At 40.8% G+C, this 20539-nt stretch overlaps 1 pseudogene; it reads right to left on the bottom strand.

Annotated features, from left to right (window-relative positions):
* Nucleotides 1-4318: 4318 nt before the first annotated feature.
* Nucleotides 4319-5391, bottom strand: LOC109568190 (intraflagellar transport protein 27 homolog pseudogene; annotated as a pseudogene).
* Nucleotides 5392-20539: the final 15148 nt, after the last annotated feature.

The following is a 20539-nucleotide window of genomic DNA, read 5'->3' as shown; positions in this document are numbered from 1 at the left end:
ATATAAAGGTATTTATTTTTTTGTATATTTAAGACTAGTTATAACTCCCATTTGTGTGAATCATTTTACAAGTTGAAGAAAACCAAAAGTTAGGATGAAGGACCTGTAGTCCAGATGTGTGTGTCTTTACAGTTTCAGGATGAAGTACAAACAGTGAGTCTGGCTTTTACTTTCTTCAGTAAGCTATTTGGACATAACATGTGTGCTTTACTCATTAAGTCCTTATTGTCCTTAGCTTCTATTTTGGAATCTGCTGCCAGGAAATGGATTTCTAATTACCTTTGTGACCAATAAAGAAAGGTTTAGAAAACCAGATGTTAAGCTAGGAACTAGTTTCAGCACAAACAGCATGTATTTAAAGGTGAATTTTTCAAGTTTTCCACCTAGTCAATGTTGAAATGAAGTCATTCAAATTTGTCTTCAACAAGTGTGCACTTTATGTGCCTTGGTTGGTGAGGAAAGCAGTCAACCCTACACTGAGATGACATAGCGGTTTTCCTGTATACCAAACATCCTTGACTGTCCCCAAATAAATATTTCATAGCCTGCCTTTATCCTATATTCTTCTTAATTTAGTTCCTAAAATCAGGAAACAAAATAGGGATAATGCCATGAGAGCATGTCTAGCAACATGCTCTTATGGCATCTAAATCAATTCATTCTCCTAGTCTAGATCTTAAGGACAGTCTTAAGATCAAAGATTCATACATGGTAGGAGCTTGATCTGACTCCTTTTTAGCAGGACTGAACAAAAGAGATAACAAAACAGGAATCTTGAGGGTAGAGGCCAGGGTCCATCTCCACTCTTGTTCGTGATGTAGATTTGGGGTTACCCAATCTCTCGGTATTTGAGGAATACATTCATAAATTCTCATTAGACTAACAGTCAAGTACTTTGCTGTAGTCGTTGGCTTCATTATCCAATGGAACAGTCTAAAAGCAATGAACTCTTCACTGGCAAAAGAGTTCACTGAGAGGAAAGATCAGGAGCTACATCCCAACCATTATCTAACCAACTGCCTTCTGTTGACATTTCATCTCTGCATTCAGGTATACTTTGACTATCCTAAGTGGTTAAAAGAGAGCAAACAGGAGACCCAGAATTATATGCCATGCTGGGTACAAGTCCTGGAATGAGTTAAATGCTTATAAAAAAAGAATAAACCAAGAAATAGAAATTTTAAAATATTATAAAATACAGACATGACTCCTGAGTCATAAAACCAAAAATTAGTTTCTTGAAAAATAGAAAATATATAATGGATGGGCAAATATAATTAAGAAAAAAAGAGAAAGAAAAGAATTCACCACAGAAAACATTAGGAATAAGAAAGAAGACATAATTATACATATAAATGAAAAATTTAGGAATCATATTGCAGTCATCAGTAAATCCTTCTTGAGTAATTTCTTTATGCTAAGACCTAGTCTATACACTAGGGATAGAAGAGAAAATATGACTGAGCCCCTTGCTCTTGGATCCTACAGTCAAGATAGAGGAGTCAGACAAACTCAGAGAAATAGTGAATTGATGTTAGCCAGTGATGAGTACATGTAGATGATAAAACAAACTAATGTCTATGGCTGCTTTAGTTAGAGTGGGCAGTGAAGGCCTTTCTGAAGACGTGACATTTGAATTTAAACCTGAATAATAGTGATAGTCACACAGACAACAGCCTGTCAAAAGAACCTTCTGAGAAAAAGAAAGAGTAGCATCTAGTATCTGGATGACTTCCCCAGTGAGGACTTCACATTCTAGGAGTGCAGCCTCTGTGGTCCTGACAAGTTCAAGAAAAGACATGGAAGGAAGATGAATCATCCTGTGTTTATACTTAAAATTTCAGATAATAAATTTAACATATCCAGAAAACAAATTATTGTTCACATTTTCCTGCATACTCTGGATAAAGTTGTATATGCCATCATCAAGAAAGCAAAGTAGTTTGGGTGACTCCCTGGAAGCCAGTGTCCACAGGATAATGCAACCTCACGAGTAATGACACAACCAGCATATTAAGCACACGGCATCAGGGAACTGCAAAGGCAAACTGATCAATATTGTGTCCACACAAACACGTTCCAAAGAGCTATGGTATTGTGACTAATGGCAGTCTTGCTGCCTTTGTCTCATGGGGGAGACATGAAATTATTTGGAAACAGCACATTTGAGAAGAAAGAACACAAAAAAGATGATTCCTGGACCTTAAGAGAAAGAGGTGGGGTGTGGACACTATGAAGAATCTTCCCTTGCCCTGATTGGAAAATAAACAAATATATAAGTATGTCCTCTCTATCCATATTCATTGATAAATCATTCTACTTTATATGGGTCCTTATATGAATGTTGTAGTATTTTTTTTTTTAACTAAATTGTTGAACAGGGGCCCTACAAAAATATTTTTGTTTTCTCAGGATCCTGCACACTGTAGGGGCAGTCCTTAATTTGATTGTTTTTTTCTTTTAAAAACAAATGAAGAGGGTCTCCACCTTTCTCTTCCACCTAAGGAAATATCATTTGTCCTCTACCTCCACCCCAGCGTGGCTTCCCTTGTGGCTCAGCTGGTAAAGAATCTGCCTGCAATGGGGGAGACCTAGGTTTGATCCCTGGGTCGGGAAGATCCCCTGGAGAAGGGAAAGGCTACCCAATCCAGTGTTCTGGCCTGGAGAATTCCATGGGCGGTATGTCCCGGAGGTCACAAAGATTCGGAAACCACTGAGTGACTTTCACTTTCACTTTCCTCTCCAGCTTAGCAGCACCAGAGTGATAGCACACCAAGAGGAAAGGAGAATGGAGAAAGGAAGGTAACAGACCAGATACTCACTCTTACAGCCCTGGATCCATGGATCTAACCTGAGACAGAGTGACTGAAAAGTTATGGAATTTAACTTGGATGGATTTAAAAGAGGTTGCTACCTTGAAGAAGAAAATTCGAGCAATTACTCAAAAATTAAATCATATAATTATACCTCTATTCTAGCATCTGCAGCCTCAGTGGGGATTCCTTGAAATTGCAGGTTTCTTTCTTTTGTATTCCATACACTAAATACCTAATTAAGTGAATAGCCAACATCAATTTGGATGACTTACCCAGATTAAATATAGAGTTTGTTTTGGACCTCTAGAGATAATTTACTTTTATTCCCCACAAAAATATTTTAAATAAACCAGATGTGTAGTTAGATGGACCCCTGAGAGCTAAAACACCTGTTGGGCAGACTAAAACTCTAAAGTACAACTGAAATCTTAAGGTAATTATGAAATACACAATTAGGGTAATCTTTACTATGATTTATCTTTGTATTCCTCATTATACTCAGCATAATTAAGGAAATGCTGGAGACTATTCGGCTTGATGGCTTATAAACATGAATATTTAAAAACGTTTGATATCAATATTCCTCATAACTTATGACATCATTCTTTTAACATGTAGATTGCTGATAATTCAGAATAAAATGTCCATTACAGTAGACCTAAGTATTTCAGATCTGGAAATATTTCTTCCATTCCATTGTGTCTACAAGTACACTTCCAAGAAATGGTTCAGAAAAGCCACTAAAGTAAAAGTAGTTTTTTTTCCCTAGGAAAGTGTCAAAATTTTGACTGTGAGATGTATACCACCATACCTAAGATATGATGATTTTATTATTCAAATCTAGGGTTAAGGCGCATATGTGCTAATTCACATGCTAAGTCACTTCAGTTGTGTCAGACTCTTTGTGATCCCATGGACTGTAGCCCACCAGGCTCCTCTGTCCATGGGATTCTCCAGGCAAGAATATGAAGTGGGTAGCCATTCCCTTCCCAACCCAGGGATTGAACTCTCATCTCCTACATCTCCTGCATTGGTGGCTGGATTTTTTACCACTAGTGCCACCTGGGAAGCATGTCTAACTAAAAGCAGACTGAAAGTGAAAGTGAAAATCACTCAGTCCTGTCTGACTCATTGTAACCCCATGGACTGTACAGTTCATGGAATTCTCCAGGCCAGAATACTGGAGTGGGTGGCCTTTCCTTTCTCCAGGGGATCTTCCCAACCCAGGGATCAAACCCAGGTCTCCCGCATTGCAGATGGATTCTTTACCAGCTGAGCCACCAGGGAAGCCCAAGAATACTGGAGTGGGTAGCCTATCCCTTCTCCAGGGGATCTTCCTGACCCAGGAATGGAACCGGGGTCTCCTGCATTGCAGGCAGATTCTTTATGAACTGAGCTATGAGGGAAGCCTAAAAGCAGACTATACATGCTAAATACCTGTACTATTATCTGTATGTCTATATTAATTATTTAGCTACTCTTTTTTTTTTTTTTTTTTTGCTTTTCCATTTTCTCCTTTTATTTAAAGCTGTCACAATAGACTGGAAGTGCCAGGCAGCTCCATCTTCTCCCATCTTCCGAGGAGACGGAGCCCAGTGTTGGGTTCCACCGCAGGGAACGGTATGGCCAGCCTCTCACACCAGCGCCTGGAAAACCTCCAGCTTCTCCCGGTACAGGTGGTGAAACTGCTTGGCCAGGTAGTGGAAAGGGGCTTCATAGTTTTCCATCTCCTTCACGGATGTTTCAAAACATTCCAGGCCTTGGCCCAGTGCCCACACCTGGGCCTGGGCCACATCCACCACTCGCCTGCCAGCCAGGTCTGTCTTGTTGCCCACTAGCACACCTGGGAGGGTGGTCCCTGGAATCTGAGACCGAGCCTTCTCCAGCCACTTGCTGCAGTTGGTGAAGGACTGCTCGTTGGTCACGTCGTAGACAAGACACAAGACATTGGGACTCTCCCACAGTTTATCCAGCATTTCAGAAAACAGCTCTTTGCCGGCCGAGTCAAAAATGAAGAGTTCCACACTGTCCCCCGTGTCAGGGACTGCCACTGTTTTCACCACCAGATCCACCCCTGTTGTCAGGGTGTAGTTCTTCTGGAAATGGCCCCCGTCGCTGCGGAAGAGCTGTGCCAGGGCGGTCTTGCCCACGGTGGGGTCTCCTGCCAGGATGCATTTGGCTGCGAGCTTCACCATGGTAACCAACCACCTCCACGGACCAGACAAGAGAAGAGCGGCTGCTGGAGGCGTTGGTGGTCCTGCCTGGGAAGGGGAGTAGGGAGAACTGGCGCTCAAGGGGCCAGTGGCCACGGTGGGGACCGGGACAATGGGGCCTGGACCCTTCGGGCAGCCCGTGGGGCGGTATTTGGCGCTAGGGTCCCGGTGGGGCGCGGAGGAGCGCCAGAAGGGGTCAAGTTCTTCAGAAGGCAGCCGGGAAGGTCCCAGGGAGGCGATGCGGCTCCCGAACCCAGTCCAGCCCCCGGCAGTGTGGTTCGGGAACAGTGACCCAGAAATCCTCCGGCCCCCAGCCCCACTGTGGCTGTGATGTCCGAGCAACCACCGCCCGCCTGCCCCGCCTCCTCATCCCCCCCGCCCCGCCTCCTCCTTGCTGGCCTATTTAGCTACTCTTATTTGTCATAATGCATTATATCATCTCTACATTGTCTAAGAAATCTGTAAGATCTCTGATGCCTAACTCAACTTCTCTTTCTATTTATCAATGTATGTAAGGAAATGAGCTGATTAATCCCTGGTTTGATTTGACACAATTAACTTGAGCCCAGCCCTGTGCAGGTGTGGTGATTAAGACAGCATCATAGCTCTTTCCTTCTAAGAGAGAAACATGGGACAAGCAAGTATTTACAACAGGCCTTGTAAGCCTAGCAACTAGAATATGTACTTAGAACTGCCACTGCCAGGGTCAAGTCCCAGCAGTCTATAAACAACAAACTTTGTAAGAAACAATGTGTAATGACAGAAGCTTCTAGAATTGTTGTAGGGATGAAGTAAACTGCAGTTACAAAAGAGCCTGCTACATGGTAAGATTCAGTATATGTCGGCTGTTGTTATGAACAGGCGTGATCCCTACCATGAGAGAAGAAACGTAGGTGCAATGTAACTCTATCATCAACTGACATGAAGTATGAAAAGACAAATTCAACTTTAAAAAAATTCTGTAGTCAAAACTGAGTGTGTCTACACTATTTTTGCTCATCTAAACCACTGGTCATGTCTCATTCATTTAGTAAGTACTCACTGACGTTCTGCCAAGTGACCAGCCTGTGCTAGACTGGGCGTGCAGGGTGAGAACAGGTCCTGCATTCATAGCTTGTGGTCCATCTTGGAGAATAACTAGAGGTGACTCACTGCCCAGCAGACTCAGCAGGCACTTGACCATAAGTGGTAAATCTGAGGAGAACTCAGAAACTTCAAGAATAAATGAAACTTTTTTTTTTTTCGGGATGTGTGAATCTCCCTAAATTCACATGTCACTTAGAACTGGTCAGATTGCTTACCTTGAAATTCAGCCTCTCACCTCATTTCTGCCACTTTCTTGCCACTTAAGAGCTCATATTTAATTTTTATAAGACTTTAAATCTTGAAAGCTAGGTACCATAGAAAGACAATTTAGAATCCGTAATTCTTGTGCAAAATGTGTCATAATTAGCTTACTTACCATCTTACAGACCTAATGCCTTTTTAAGGTGGCCAAGTTCTGACTTCTTGTTCGGTAAAGATTGGTATAAACTATGGAATAAAGATAGAGGCAATGTAATGTAGCTGCAACAGTCCTGGTCTTAGATTTTGAAGGCCTTGTTCTTCCACTCATTTAAGCAGTATTTTTATTAAATATTTATGCTATTTCAGCCTTTTCTGTATCTCTTTGCCTTTCTGGGAATATCACCTTTATCCTCTGTTAGGAAATGGAGATCACCTGACTCCATCCCCAACTACAATGTGGCCATGATCTCAGGTCAGCCATATGAGCCTCTCCATGTCAACAGCCCCAGTGATTGGTCCAGGACGTGATGCAAAATGCTTGCATGAGAGTTAGTACTGTGCTCTGCAGGGAGCTGTTGGCCAGGAGGTCCTTTCTTTTCCCTTGAGTTGTCAATTGGTTACATGTATGCTTGAAGCTGTCAGCAGCCATAGCCCACCTAGAGAGTACCTGATGACAAGCAAGAGGAAAACAGGCAACAAGGTAGAACGTGACTATAAAGAAAAGAGAGAAAATCTGAGTGCTGATGACTTTTTATGGAGGGGATACTCAGGAGTGCAGAAATGTTCTTTACTTTCCATACATGTTTGCAGTTGCTGTCTTAATGTTTTATTTCACTTGGAGGCAAAACAATGAATCTGAGACAACTCAGTGTATCAGTCAACTCAGAGCCTGTCCTCTCCCCTTCCCTTGAGGCTGATTCAGAGGACAGCAGCATCTGTGGTTCCATCAGTTACCGAATCTCCCTATGGCTGGCAACTTCTGAGAAGCCCATGGCTCCATCCTGCTTTCTGTCTACTCAGATCTCTCTTTAACCTTGTCTAGACCATGTAGTCCCTCCAGATTGACCAGCTGCCTCTTGACAACCCTGAAGACCTCTGGAAAAACTGTATATTTCTGACCAGATATGCCAAACAACCTTTCTCACCCTGCTAGTTATACACAATAGTGTCCCAAAGTGCCTCCTGGGGTTTAGATGGATATAATGTCACCAGTGGGCTTCCCTCATGGCTCAGATGGTAAAGAATCTGCCTACAATGCAGAAGACCCAGGTTCAATCCCTGGGTCAGGAATATCCTCAGAAAAGGGAATGGCTACCCACTCCAGTATTCTTGCCTGGAGAATTCCATAGACGAAGCAACCTGGAGAGCTACAGTCCATGGGGTCCCACAACTGAGCGACTAATGCATTCATTTTCACAATGTCGGGGTATCCTTTCTTCTTCAGCCCCAAATGTGGACTTTTCTAACATCTCTCACCAGGGGACATGCTGAAGGTCAGAACACAGCCACCGTCCTTGGTATTTCATGTGCATCTATGCTTGCTTGTCTCCTCTCTACTTGCCTCTCTATCCTGAAAAATGGGATAAGAAAATGAACTTTTACATTGTGGTCTGTTCTTCCCAGATCCGTTCTTTTACATAAGCTTCGTCTTTTGAACAAACAAACAAAATCTAAAGACAGCATCTCTGGCGAGAGTTTCTATGTTTGAAACCTAAAAATCTAGTCTTCTGAACACTCCATCTCCTGAGACAGTGAGTCTGGACTCCCTCCATTCAGCCTGAAATCAGGGAAAAGAAGGAAATTGCTAATAAAGAAAAGCACAAGCGGTTATCTGAGATTTGCTTTAAATTAGTCTAGCAAAGGGTATTAAGATGGGAGGAGTGAGAAAGTATAGGTGAAACAAGATTAGCCATAACTTGATCGTTATTGAAGTTAGGTGATAGCCCACAAGGGTTCAACATACTATTCTTTCCACCATCACGCTACTATTTTCTCTATATGTTCATTGTTGGAACACTTTTTGAAAATAAAGTTTGCAATAAAATTGTTCTTAAAATAAAATGAAAAATCAGTTAATATCAAGATATCCCTCCATTATGCAATGGTGTTCGGCATTTGTTGTCATTGTTCAGTCCCTAGGTCATGTCCAATCCTTTGCAACCCCATGGACTGTAGCTTGCCAGGCCCCTCTGTCCATGGGATTCTCCAGGCAAGAATACTGGAGTGGGTTGTCTTTCCCTTCTCCAGGGGAACCTTCCCAACCCAGGGATCAAACCCGGGTCTCCCACATTGCAGGCAGATTCTTTACCATCTGAGCCACGAGGGAAGCCTATAAAAGGAAAAATTAGTTAATATCAAGATATCCCTACATCATGCAATGATTTTCAGGGTTTACTGTTGCTTTTCAGTCTCCACATCATATCTGATCCTTTGCAACCACATGGACTGCAGCACACCAGTCTTCCCTGTCCTCCACTATCTCCCAGTGTTGGCTCAAACTCATGTCCATTGAGCTGATGATGCTATCCAACCATCTTATCCTCTGTCACTTGATTCTCCTGCCCTCAATCTTTCCCAGCATCAGGGTCTTTTCCAATGATGAGTCAGTTCTTTGCATCGGGTGGCCAAAGTATTGGAATTTCAGCTTCAGCATCAATCCTTCCAATGAATATTTGGCGTTGATTTCCTTCAGGACTGACCAGCTTGATCTCCTTGCTGTCAAAAGGAATTTCAAGAGTCTTCTCCAGAACCACAATTTGAAAATATCAATTCTTTGGTGCTCAGCCTTCTTTATGGTCCAACTCTTACATCCATACATGACTCTTGGAAAAACCATAACTTTTACCATATGGTCATTTGTTGGCAAGATGATGTCTCTGCTTTTTAATATGTTGTCTAGGTTTGTCATAGCTTTTCCTCCAAGGAGTGTCTTCTAATTTCATGGCTGCAGTCACTGTCCACTGTGATTTTGGAGCCCAAGAAAATCTGTTGCTGTTGCCACTTTTTCTCCATCTATTTGCCATGAAGTGATGAGGCCAGATGCCGTGATCTTTGTTTTTTTAATGGTGACTTTTAAGCCAGCATTTTAAAAAATTTAATCTATTTATTTTAATTGGAGGCTAATTACTTTACAATATTGTGGTGGTTTTGCCATACATCAACAAGAATCAGCCACGGGTGTACACGTGTCCCACCAATCCTGAACCCCCTTCCCATCTCCCTGTCTATCCCATCCCTCTGGGTTGTCCCAGAGCATCAGCTTTGTGTGTTCTGCTTCATACATCAAACTTGCACTGGTCATCTATTTTACATATGGTGATATACATGTTTCAATGCTATTCTCTCTAGTCATCCCACCCTCTCCTTCTCCCACAGAGATCAAAAATCTGTTCTTTACATCTGTGTCTCTTTTGCTATCTTGTATATAGGGTCGTTGTTGCCATCTTTCTAAATTCTATATATATGCATTAATATACTGTATTGGTGTTTCTCTTTCTGACCTAGTTCACTTTATATAATAGGCTCCAGTTTCATCCACTCAGACGGTAAAGCATCTGCCTGCAATGCAGGAGACCCAGGTTCCATCCCTGGGTCAGGAAGATTCCCTGGAGAAGGAAATGGCAAACCATTCTAGTACTCTTGCCTGAAAAATGCCATGGACTGAGGAGCCTGGTAGGCTACAGTCCACAGGGTCGCAGAGTCGGACATGACTGAGCAAATTCACTTCACATTAGAACTGACTCAAATGTGTTCCTTTTTATAGCTGAGTAATACCCCATTCTGTATATGTACCACAACTTCCTTATCCATTTGCCTGCCTATGGACATCTAGATTGCTTCCATGAACTAGCTATTGTAAACAGTGCTGCAATGAATATTGGGATACATGTGTCTCTTTCAATTTTGGTTACCTTGGTGTGTATGCCCAGCCGTGGGATTGCTGGGTCATATGGCAGTTCTATCTCCAGTTATTTAAGGAATCTCTGCACTGTTCTCCATGGTTTAAGCCAGCTTTTTAACTCTCCTCTTTCACCCTCATCAAGAGGCTCTTTAGCTCCCCTTTGCTTTCTGCCATTAGAGTTAGGTAATGGAAATCTATTAAAGATAGATTCACACTGAAAAATGACTTGATCAGATTTGTAATTTTGAAAGGTTGCTCTGGCTATTATAGAGAGTTTCTCTAGGCATAAAAAATAGAGGGGACATGTGCTGTGGTCTAGATAAATTGAGTAAAGAAGTGATTGAGCTGGAGGGAAGGATCCAGACAAAATAGTATGTCTTGCACAGGGAGGATAATGAGAAAGAGGCCCAGTGTTCCTGCCAGGGTTCTATTTGGGTTATAAGGAGAATGGTAGTGCCATTTACCAGTATGGTGAGTTCAGAAGCAGAATCAGGATTGAAGAGTGAGATATTCATCTCAAGCCTTGACTTTGCTATGACATATTTGAGGGGTCCCGGGAGAGCCAGCTAATTCTGTGTTTAGTTCTTGTACATGTGAACTTGTGTGAATAATATAAAATAACTCAAAATATTTTAAATTATAAAGCATCATTAAATATTGTTTTCCAAAAGTTTATAATATGTAATGTGACCCCAGTAAATAAGCAATGATGAAAGGAAAAATATTTAATTGTTTTGGTCTCTATTCCCTGTTTCTGAAAATTCTTCAAATCAGTTTAAAATCACCCACCAATTTTTAGGAATTGGTCCATCAACAAATTCAAGAGAAATAAGATGTGTAAAAATGGGAATCACAGTAACAAACTTGAGAATGAACAGTTGGCAACAAAACAATTTGAAATACAATCAGAAAAAACTCTGGCCAACCTTATCCAAGAAAGTATATGGATTTTTTTTTTTAATATGTCAATTTCAAACAGTTAGGAAGAGACCAGATGAGTGATAAAATTTGAATGAACACAAGGCTATTGATTTCAGTCAAATAAGACAGAAAATAAAAAGCCTTCACTCAAGATATACAGTATTTTTGCAGATACCAGCAAAGGAAACCCTTACTTGCCCATCTCCTTGTAAATAAAAGGTGGAAACTAAGAAAATAATTCCAAGTTAGGGAGCATTTAATGCACAACACTGACAGCTAACTTTGACACCTGCATTTTTTTTTAATGTGCTTTAGGGTTAGATCTTAAAATCATTCCATTTCCTTCTGATCATCCTTTTAGCTATCAGTCCTCAAAGCTTTTCTTAAGAGTCCTGTGGCCCAAGCTGCACAAGTTTTATTGTTAATATAAGAACTCCTTCTGTCTTTTCTTTAGTAAAGTCCTGACTTTTTTCATAAAGAAACATTGATAATTTATTCCTTGAATTACAAAGCATTTTCCAGCAAGGCAAAGACCCGAGACTCATTCTGTTATACTCAGATGCCCTTACGTTGATTTAACTTCCCAGCATTCTATGTAAGTCTGACCTCTGTCCAACTGGGCCTTTATTTCTCTCATCTTGGGGGTTTATGCAGAGGTCTGGAATGCCACTACTGAGACAGCGTGTCCACAGAATTTCTTAGCAAAGCACTGCCAGAAATACAGAAAATAAACATCTTTGAAAAATAGCCAAGTTGAAGTGCTTCCAGAGTCAACTCTGAATAGTTAAACTCCCGTAAAGCCTGTTAAATATTATAAAAAATCAAGTCATTAATGGCAGTTCAGCTTTCAGATTGCAATATGACTTAGAATTATGAGACCTAAAAGGCAGGTCTTTTAGCAGTGTTATTGGTCCTCACACAGAACAGCCTCCTACTGACTTTGGAGGTGGGAAGAGGGAAGAGGCTGAGAACTCGGTATTGAGGGACTCTCAGGGGGATAAATGTCTAGTTTGGGTTGCTGAGGATTGATAACAAGCTCAGCACCTAATTAAATCTGCTTCGCAAATAGCTCCCAAAGCAGAATCAGTGTCTCTATTTGGAATCAGTGATCACTCTCTGGGGAGTCATCATAAACCAAAAATGATAACTTGGTCTTTTGGAAAATTTCTCCCTGAAGGATGGTAACCCAAAGAGTGATGAAAATCACAAGTTTTATATCAGAGTCCTGGAACGAGGTTATATTTGTCTTATCTGCACAATCATATCTTGCTTAGCTATCAGGCTAGGAATGAACAAAGCCTGGAAAATACTCCGGCTCTAGGGAGAAAGTAATCAGCCTTTCGCACGCCTTAAAGCAGTTCATCCATGAAAACACGCGTCCTAACAATAACAGTGCTCCACCGATACAGGAACTCTTGGAAGGTGCTTCCAAGGCCCTTGGTGCCAACAGAAAAAGCATTCTGTGCCTCTCTATAGGCATGTGAGTATATATTTTTAACCACCTCTTGGGCATTAAGGAATATCTCATTACTTTCCTACCTTTAAATCATATTCAGACATCCAGCTCTAGGGTTCCATGCAGCCTGAATGGCATGAAATTAATTCTCCATCTGTAGTTCCTCTCTCACCAGTTTACCTGCCTGCAAGTCCTCAATTTCTTCTGCAGAGCAAAGAATCCAAAGAAGGCCCCTGGTTAGAACTGAGATGCCCAGTAGAATCCTGAAAGTCAGCTGATTTTGCTACTCCGGGGCTACCTTGGGCACATGATGTTCTGCAGAGTCTTTGTAAGACCAAGTGAATGAGCTTCCCAGGTACACAGAGCACCTTCACAGGTGTGCACATTCAGTTCTCATACCTTTCCCTATCTGGGGCTTCCCTTGGTCTCTGCTCCCCTCTCTCCTCAGAGACATTTAAAGTCAACTCTAAATAAGCTGAGATTTCCAGGAAATACTGAAATATTGAAAGAGAGATTACCTTCCAGAAGCTCCTGGTTTGGGCTCCTTAAGGATAGGAAACACAATTGCTCCTATTACCTTTCCCAGAAAAGAAAGAGATCTCTCTTTGTTTCTCTCTTCTCTTTCTCTCTCTCTCCCCCTTCACATACTCATGCATACTTCAGTTTAAACAACAACAAAAAAAGGTGACATTAGTGTTATTATTCATTTAACAAATGAAGAAATAACTCAGACATGGTTACATATTCACTCAGCTAGGTGCGGCTAGTAATGGAGGCATCTGGACCCAGATGTGTCTGGATCCAAAGCCCATGCTTCTAAAATCTCTTCTGTCAGAAGCAGGAAAGAAGTCAGTATTTCAGAGGATAAATTGTAAGAAGGTTATCATTATTTAATTAAAAAAAAAAATTAAGTGCCTCGTGTTCAGTGTGTCCCCCGAGGCTGCAGTCATCTCAAGTGGAGGCTGAATGGTTGGCCTTCTGGTTCCCTCGCAGGCCTGCTGGCTGGATCCAGTTCCTTGAGGGTTGTTGGCCTGAAGGCCTTAATTACTAGTCATTCCTGGTAAGCCTCTCCACAGCACAGCTCACAATCAGTCAACTGGCTTCTGCCAAATGAACGAGAGAGAGAGAATGAGAGAGAAAACAGGCTGGATGCTGCAGTTGTCTTGTAACCTGCCTTAATCCATTCAGCTGGTATGACAGAGTGCCAGAGACTGAGCAACTCATGAATGGTTAAATTATGGCTCGCAGGTCAGGAGGCTGGAAGTGTGAGATGACAGTGCTGGCATGGCTGGGTGAGGGTCCTCTCTGGGTTGGAGACTCCTCATTGTATCCTCACTTGGTGGCAGGGGCGAGGGTTTTCTTCAGAGCCTCTTTTAGAAGGCACTAGGCCCTCAAGAGGTGTCCATGTTCATGACTTAAACACCTCCCAGAGGCCCCACCTACTAAAACCATCATCTGCAGGGATTTCAACATGTGAATTTGGGGAGAGGATGTAAACATTTAGACTATACCCTAACCTAATCTTGGAGGTAACATCTTATTATTTTTGCTATATTCCATTCATTAGAAGCAAATCTCTAGGCCCAGTCCACATGCAAAGGGGAGGGAATTACACAAAATGGTGAACACCAGAAGGGAAGGGGTCATTGTGGGTATCTTACAGACTGCCTATCACACCTGCAGATATGATTTATTGCTAGGCTGAGCAGACTATTTAAATTCAAACCTTTAGCCTTATTACTTGCTAGCTATGTAATCTTCAATAAGTTACTTAATTACTTTGATCTTCAGTTTCCTCATCTGTAGAATGGAGCTATGAATGGTACCTACTGATCTCAAGGAGTCAACATGGATTAAATGACTAATACATAATTAAAACCTAAATGAATGCCTGGCATATGGTAAATATTCAGTGAATTTTGTAAATCCACTACACTTCAGTTAAAAATTATCAGATATAAAATAGCTTTCCTGGGTAATAATATATATTCAAAAGAGAAGGCTTTTTATTTTTAACTTCTGAAAATTATGTAACATAAAGTGGTCACAAAGGAAACCAAGGCCATAACCATTCTTGAAAAAGTTGAAAAAAACTTCATCTATGTTGACACTAAACATTTTTCTCAATGTAGCAGAATTTCAAACAACTAAAACACAATCTAAGAAAAAGGAATACTTTTATTACGGTATCACTCTCATAGTCTACTTTTTATCCTGATTTCATAGATATATTACTACTCAAATGAGAATATGTACTGTCCTCTGGGAAGTGGGGTGGAGCAACATTTGACTAATGTTGCTTTGTCATTTGCATCTCAGATCTGAACCCTTCCCCACCCTTTGTTGTAGACACCACCACCTGTACACACAGACACACAGACAGACATGCAATCAGAACCACACAGAGACATATACTCAGACTCAGTTCTTGGATATAATTATTAGTTACATCCAAAATTAACTGGAATTTCATAAAAATGCTTACCAATAAATGTGTCCAGTTAATGAGATTTTACCTGAACTCCTCCTATATTCCCCAACCTAAACTGGGGAGTGACCTTGGTTCTCTCTCTTTCTCACTCCCCCATCTGATCCCTCACTCTTCTCTATCCAGCCCTCCTTGGTCACTTCTTTCTACCCTAAATGCAGCTGCTTTAATTTACGCCTTCATCAATGCTCAAAGCAAAGGTGAATTCCTTTTAGAGAGGAAGAGTGTTTCTCACTCCGGCTCCTTTTCCCACTTTGCCACTGCAGATCAGCTCTGTACTGTAACCCACAAAGTTGTTTATGAAAATTGCCCACAGCTCGCATTTTTGCCAGGTCAGATCTAGTCCCTAGAGACAGGCTGAGCCAGGAACCATGCAGCCCTCCTCGTTTCTTTTTTCTCTGTCCCCATCTCCTGAGACCAGCCCCAAACTTCCCGTTTGAGGAGAGCTAAATTGCTTCATACAGAGATTGCTGGTGGTGGGGTGAGGGAAGAGCCAGCCATTCATTCATTTACCATTTCCAACTATGAATTCTAGTTCAGATTCAACTGAAACACCTTCTGGCAAAGAAACGTCTTACTATGCAAAGGTTTTGTGTGTGTCTGTGTCTGTATGCTAAATCACTTCAGTCATGTCCAACTCTGTGCAGCCATATGAGATGCAGTCACCAGGCTCCTCTGTCCATGGAATTCTTTAGGCAAGAATACTGGAGTGGGTTGCCGTGCTCTTCTCCAAGGGATCTTCCAGACTCAGGGATCGAACCCACATCTTGTATGTCTTCTGCATTGGCAGGTAGGTTCTTTACCACTAGTGCCACTTGGGAGCCCCACTATGCAAATGTGCTACCCTGAGAAGCGTAGGATATCAAAACACTTTTTGTGTATTTAACATGGGAATACTGGTTGAGAGAAAGGTCCTTCACGCTGGGACTTGAGATAGGCTTTATGAAAGTAGGGCATCTGACTACTTAAGCCTAAGTCAGGTAGCAGTGCCCCAAAAAGGCATAGACAGATTGAGCCCAGAGTGGAGGTGCTGGGCTGCTGAGAAGTAGCATGAGGATCGAGGGTGCTTGATTCCAGTCATTTCTGGAACTGTGAGGAAGATGACAGCATTCTCTCAGTAGTTCACACAGTGGGGTACCTCCAGAGTCAGGCTCTGCAGCTAGGTCATGTCCCCCAGCTCTTACCCATTCTTATTTCAGATCAGGTCCAGCTTTCCTTTTCCCTTCCCTAATATGTGTCCTGCCTCTGCCATGAACAGATTATGTTGCCTTCTTGTCAAGCCACTAGACGTGACAGATCTTCCTGAGAGATGGACCAGAGCAAGTGAAGACAAATGAATGACTTTCACTCTATCCTGGAACAGAGGCTCAGACATTCTTAGAAGTCAGGCAATCTGAACATAATTTATAACAGGAATCTCATATTTTGTCTTTTAAGCATCCTGTTCTTTTGTCTTTTGTTAGCTACTCTCCTATTTTATTTTGGAGAACCAACCCCCCACAATTTCATTTCATGTGATTCTAATGAGACTGATTCTACCCCTGCCGTCAGTGGTAGGTATGATTTATCACCAGTCCCAGAAGAAGCAACTGAGACTATCCCACCTGCATGGCTCAGGGGTTGGCTAAGGGTGGACATTTGGCCCAAGTCAAACCAAACACACCAAATCTGGGGACCCTTGCTGGGGACTTTAGGAAGGAGCAACTCTCTTTCTTCTAGGGTTGCTAATCAGGCAGGATATAATCCTGAAACTTCTGGAGTCTACATTGCTTCCACATAGAGGCAGCCTGCCTTAGGATGGGCAAAGACAGAGAGAAGCAGAGTTGTGGTTGGAAAAAATATCATTTCTATGGACATTGTTTAATTACCTGGATTCAGCCACACTGGAACTTTTCAGTTAAATAAACCAGGGTATTCTCCTTAGAGCCTAAGACAATTTATGATGAATTACTGTCCCATACAACCCAAAGCAACCAAGTCACCTTCTACAACTTCACTGGCAGGAGGCTATTAGCCCTCACTTTAATCATGCCAGATGAACAGTCTTCGTTTTTCACCAGGGCTCTGGGTTTAAGTCTCTGATTCTCAGTTCTTTGTACTGAGCAAAATCTGCTATCTTTATCTTAGTCCCATTACTAATGTTTCATGTATTTATTCATTATGTATCTTGTTCAATTAGGGAACAATAAGTAGAAGAGTCCTGAGGTGGGTTTGAACTTTGTACTGAAAGAACAGCAAAACCCAATGTGTCAGGCCCCTAATGAGTGAGCAGCATGGTGGTGCCTATGATGTCAGATGGATTGAAGGCTATGAGAACAATGAGAGACCTCAGGAGCTATTTTAATATGTGAGAATAATGTGATTTGAGTTATAATAGTTAAAAGATCCCAAATTCTATCTGTGGAAACACTAGGGAAAGGCAAATTTCTATGCCAACTTCAGAAACTTGAAGTCACTTAAGTTCCCCATAATTTTTCTCTTTTCTAACATGGATATCTCCAGCTTATTCAACTATGTTTAATTTGGCAGGGTTTCAAGCTCTACAACAACATGACGTCATTTCATGACTCATTCTACTTTATCAACGGGCCTCCTAAAAGACAATTTTCAAGCTGATATTGATTGATTTAATTAATTAAGAGTTAATTAATTTACTCTTAATTAATTAAATTAATACCAGAGGAAGATATATTCTTTTTAATTAAGTCAATTTCTAGTTAAAGTTATTTTGTGAGAGAAAAAACAGACATCTTTTTTTTTTTTTGAGTGGATTAAAGAATCCTGGAAGGTCTTCACAAGCCAGACAAATAAGAACATAAAGATCGATCTCATCCAACATTTGTATAAACAAAATGAGATAAGAAAAACAGGGATTTAGCTTAAACAAATGACCAGATTTTATTTGGAATCATCAGCCCAGTAGGGGATTAGTCAATGTGTGGTCTCCATGGAGGAATGCCTTTAAGAAGTACATCTCTAAAGCCAGTTTTAACAAGTCCTAGGAAATATTTGATTAAAAAAAAATCCTAATTTTAAAAAGATCAGAATGAGGTTTAGGTGGCATACTACTTATAGGTGGGCAGAAAAAAACTTGGTTAATTTAAGCAGATCAATGGCAGTTAACTCTTTGGAAAGTTACCCAATTGTTTCTGGATGTTTGTTTCCAATTAACAGTGAGATCACTAAAGCTGTCTACTTCATTTATTAATGTTTACGCTCAACTCTTCCAGTAAAGTATGTGTTACTGTTTTTAGATTTATCGTTAAGTATAAATGGGTGCTGATTTCTCCTGTGGAAAGCCTCACAACTCAGTGGACCAACATACCACACACAGCCCACCTGATAGAAAGTGGCCTGTGAGAAGGAGACAAAGCTCCCTGTGAGAAGATTTTTCGTAAATAACCTTGCAAACCCTGCTTTCATAATGTAGCATTAAATTCCACATCTGGTTGGTGAAAGTAAAAGGATGATTTCGTAGAAGCAATATATTCTGACCAAATTTTCAGAATTTGGTCTTCACTTGAAGGGAAATTGTGGAGCCTATTCCAGCAGCTAGAGTTAGGGCTACTGGTGGCTCAAATGTAAACTAGAAAAAAAGACAGACACAAATCCACACTAGGCTTCCTGGCTTAACAAAAGGACCTTCAGTCTCTTTTAGACCTTACTTTGTTAACTATTGCCAAAATAACTGTGTAACAAACCACTCCAAAACTGAGTAGATTACAATAATAGCTATTTATTATTTCTCATGAATCTGCGAGTTCCCTGGCCAGTTCTGCTGACATGGCCAGTCTTGCTTTATCTCAGCTGGATTTACAATTTATCTTCAGTCAGCACCAGATTGCCTGACGGCTGGCTGGTCTAGTGTAATCTTGGCTGGATCAACTCATTTCTGCCCCATATGGTCTCTCAGCCCCCAGTACATCAGCCAAGGCTTGATCTCACGGTGGAGGCAGGTGTCCAATAGAGCAGAAGCTACATGTCCTCTTGAGATCCATGCTTGAACATGGCACAGCATCTCTTCTGCCAATTCTATCAGCTAAAGCAAGCTACAAAGTCAGCCTAAAATCAAGAGGAGAGAACAGACTCTGACTCTTGATGGGAGAAGTTTCAGAGTCACATTGCAAGAGAAATGGATGTGAGGTGGAGATTTAGGGCCACACCTGCAATCAATCTACCACATATTCCATCAATAGTCTGCTACAACTGGCTAGAGTCCATAAAACTTGACTTTGCTAGACGATTGGATAAGTAATAGACAACATTTTTCTTTCCCTCTTTGATTTTTTTCCCCAGTGTTATTGAGAAAGGATTGACATATATAAGTTTAAGGTAGACAGCACAATGGTTTGATTTGCATATATTGTGAAGTGATTGCCATAATAGGTCTAGTTAACATCTGTCATCTCATATACATACAATGAAGAGAAAAGAAAATATTCTCCTGGTGATGAGAACTCTTAGGATTTACTCTCTTAACAACTTTCTGGTATAACTACAGTGATATTAGCTATTGGCATCATGTTGTACGTTACACCCCTAGTACTTATCTTACAATTGAAAATTTGTACCTTTTGACCTCTGTTTTCTAATTCCCCCTTCAATCATTCCCAACCTCTGGTAATCACATGTCTGATCTCTCTTACTAGGAGTTTGGTGGGGAGTTTTTTGGTTTTGATTTTAGATTCAACATATAAGTGAGATCACATAGTATGTCTTTTACTGATTTATCTCACTTAGCATAATGTCTTCAAGGTCTGTCTTTGTTGTCACAAATAGCAATTTTTCATTTTTTTCTATGGCACACACACAACTTCTTTTTTTAATTGAAGAATAGTTGGTTTACAATGTTGTATTAGTTTCTGCTGTACAGCAAAGTGATTCAGTATAGATATACATATGTATACATCTTATGTACACATTCTTTTTTATATAAAATATTCACTTTACTGAAAAAGGAAAGAGTAGCAAGTTTTTACTTTAATTACTACCTAGTGTTTCAACATCAATTAATACTATATAATAAAAGCTAAAGAGACAGAACATAATACAAATGTAGAAAATAAGGGGAATAGGGAATAGAAACATAATCATCTTGTCTGATTGCTTTTCCTCAGTCATTCCAGAAGGCTAGTATCAAAAGAGAAACACAAATGGAGTTCAGATTTCAAGTAAAAGTGTAAGAACGCATTAGAAAACTTTAATGGATATGTTTTTTAAAAACATTTTTTAACTTTGTAAAACAATCTAATAAAATTGAGGGGGGTAACATTTTCATAACTGATGAATCAATCTCTGGTACAAAGCTCTTACGGACACAATCTAATTAAAAACTGAGAATAAATACAAAACAGAAGCAAAGAATAATGAACATATACAGTAATTTATTGGTGAAGCTCAGTGAAGCAGGGAATCTAAAAAATCAGGAGACTTCTGAAGGGAAGAAATAGTAGTTCT

The sequence above is a fragment of the Bos indicus genome, chromosome 14, assembly GCF_029378745.1.
Source record: "Bos indicus isolate NIAB-ARS_2022 breed Sahiwal x Tharparkar chromosome 14, NIAB-ARS_B.indTharparkar_mat_pri_1.0, whole genome shotgun sequence".
NCBI classification, from domain to species: domain Eukaryota; kingdom Metazoa; phylum Chordata; class Mammalia; order Artiodactyla; family Bovidae; genus Bos; species Bos indicus.
Note: the sequence above shows the minus strand (reverse complement) of the source record. Positions and strands in the feature narration are given on the sequence as shown.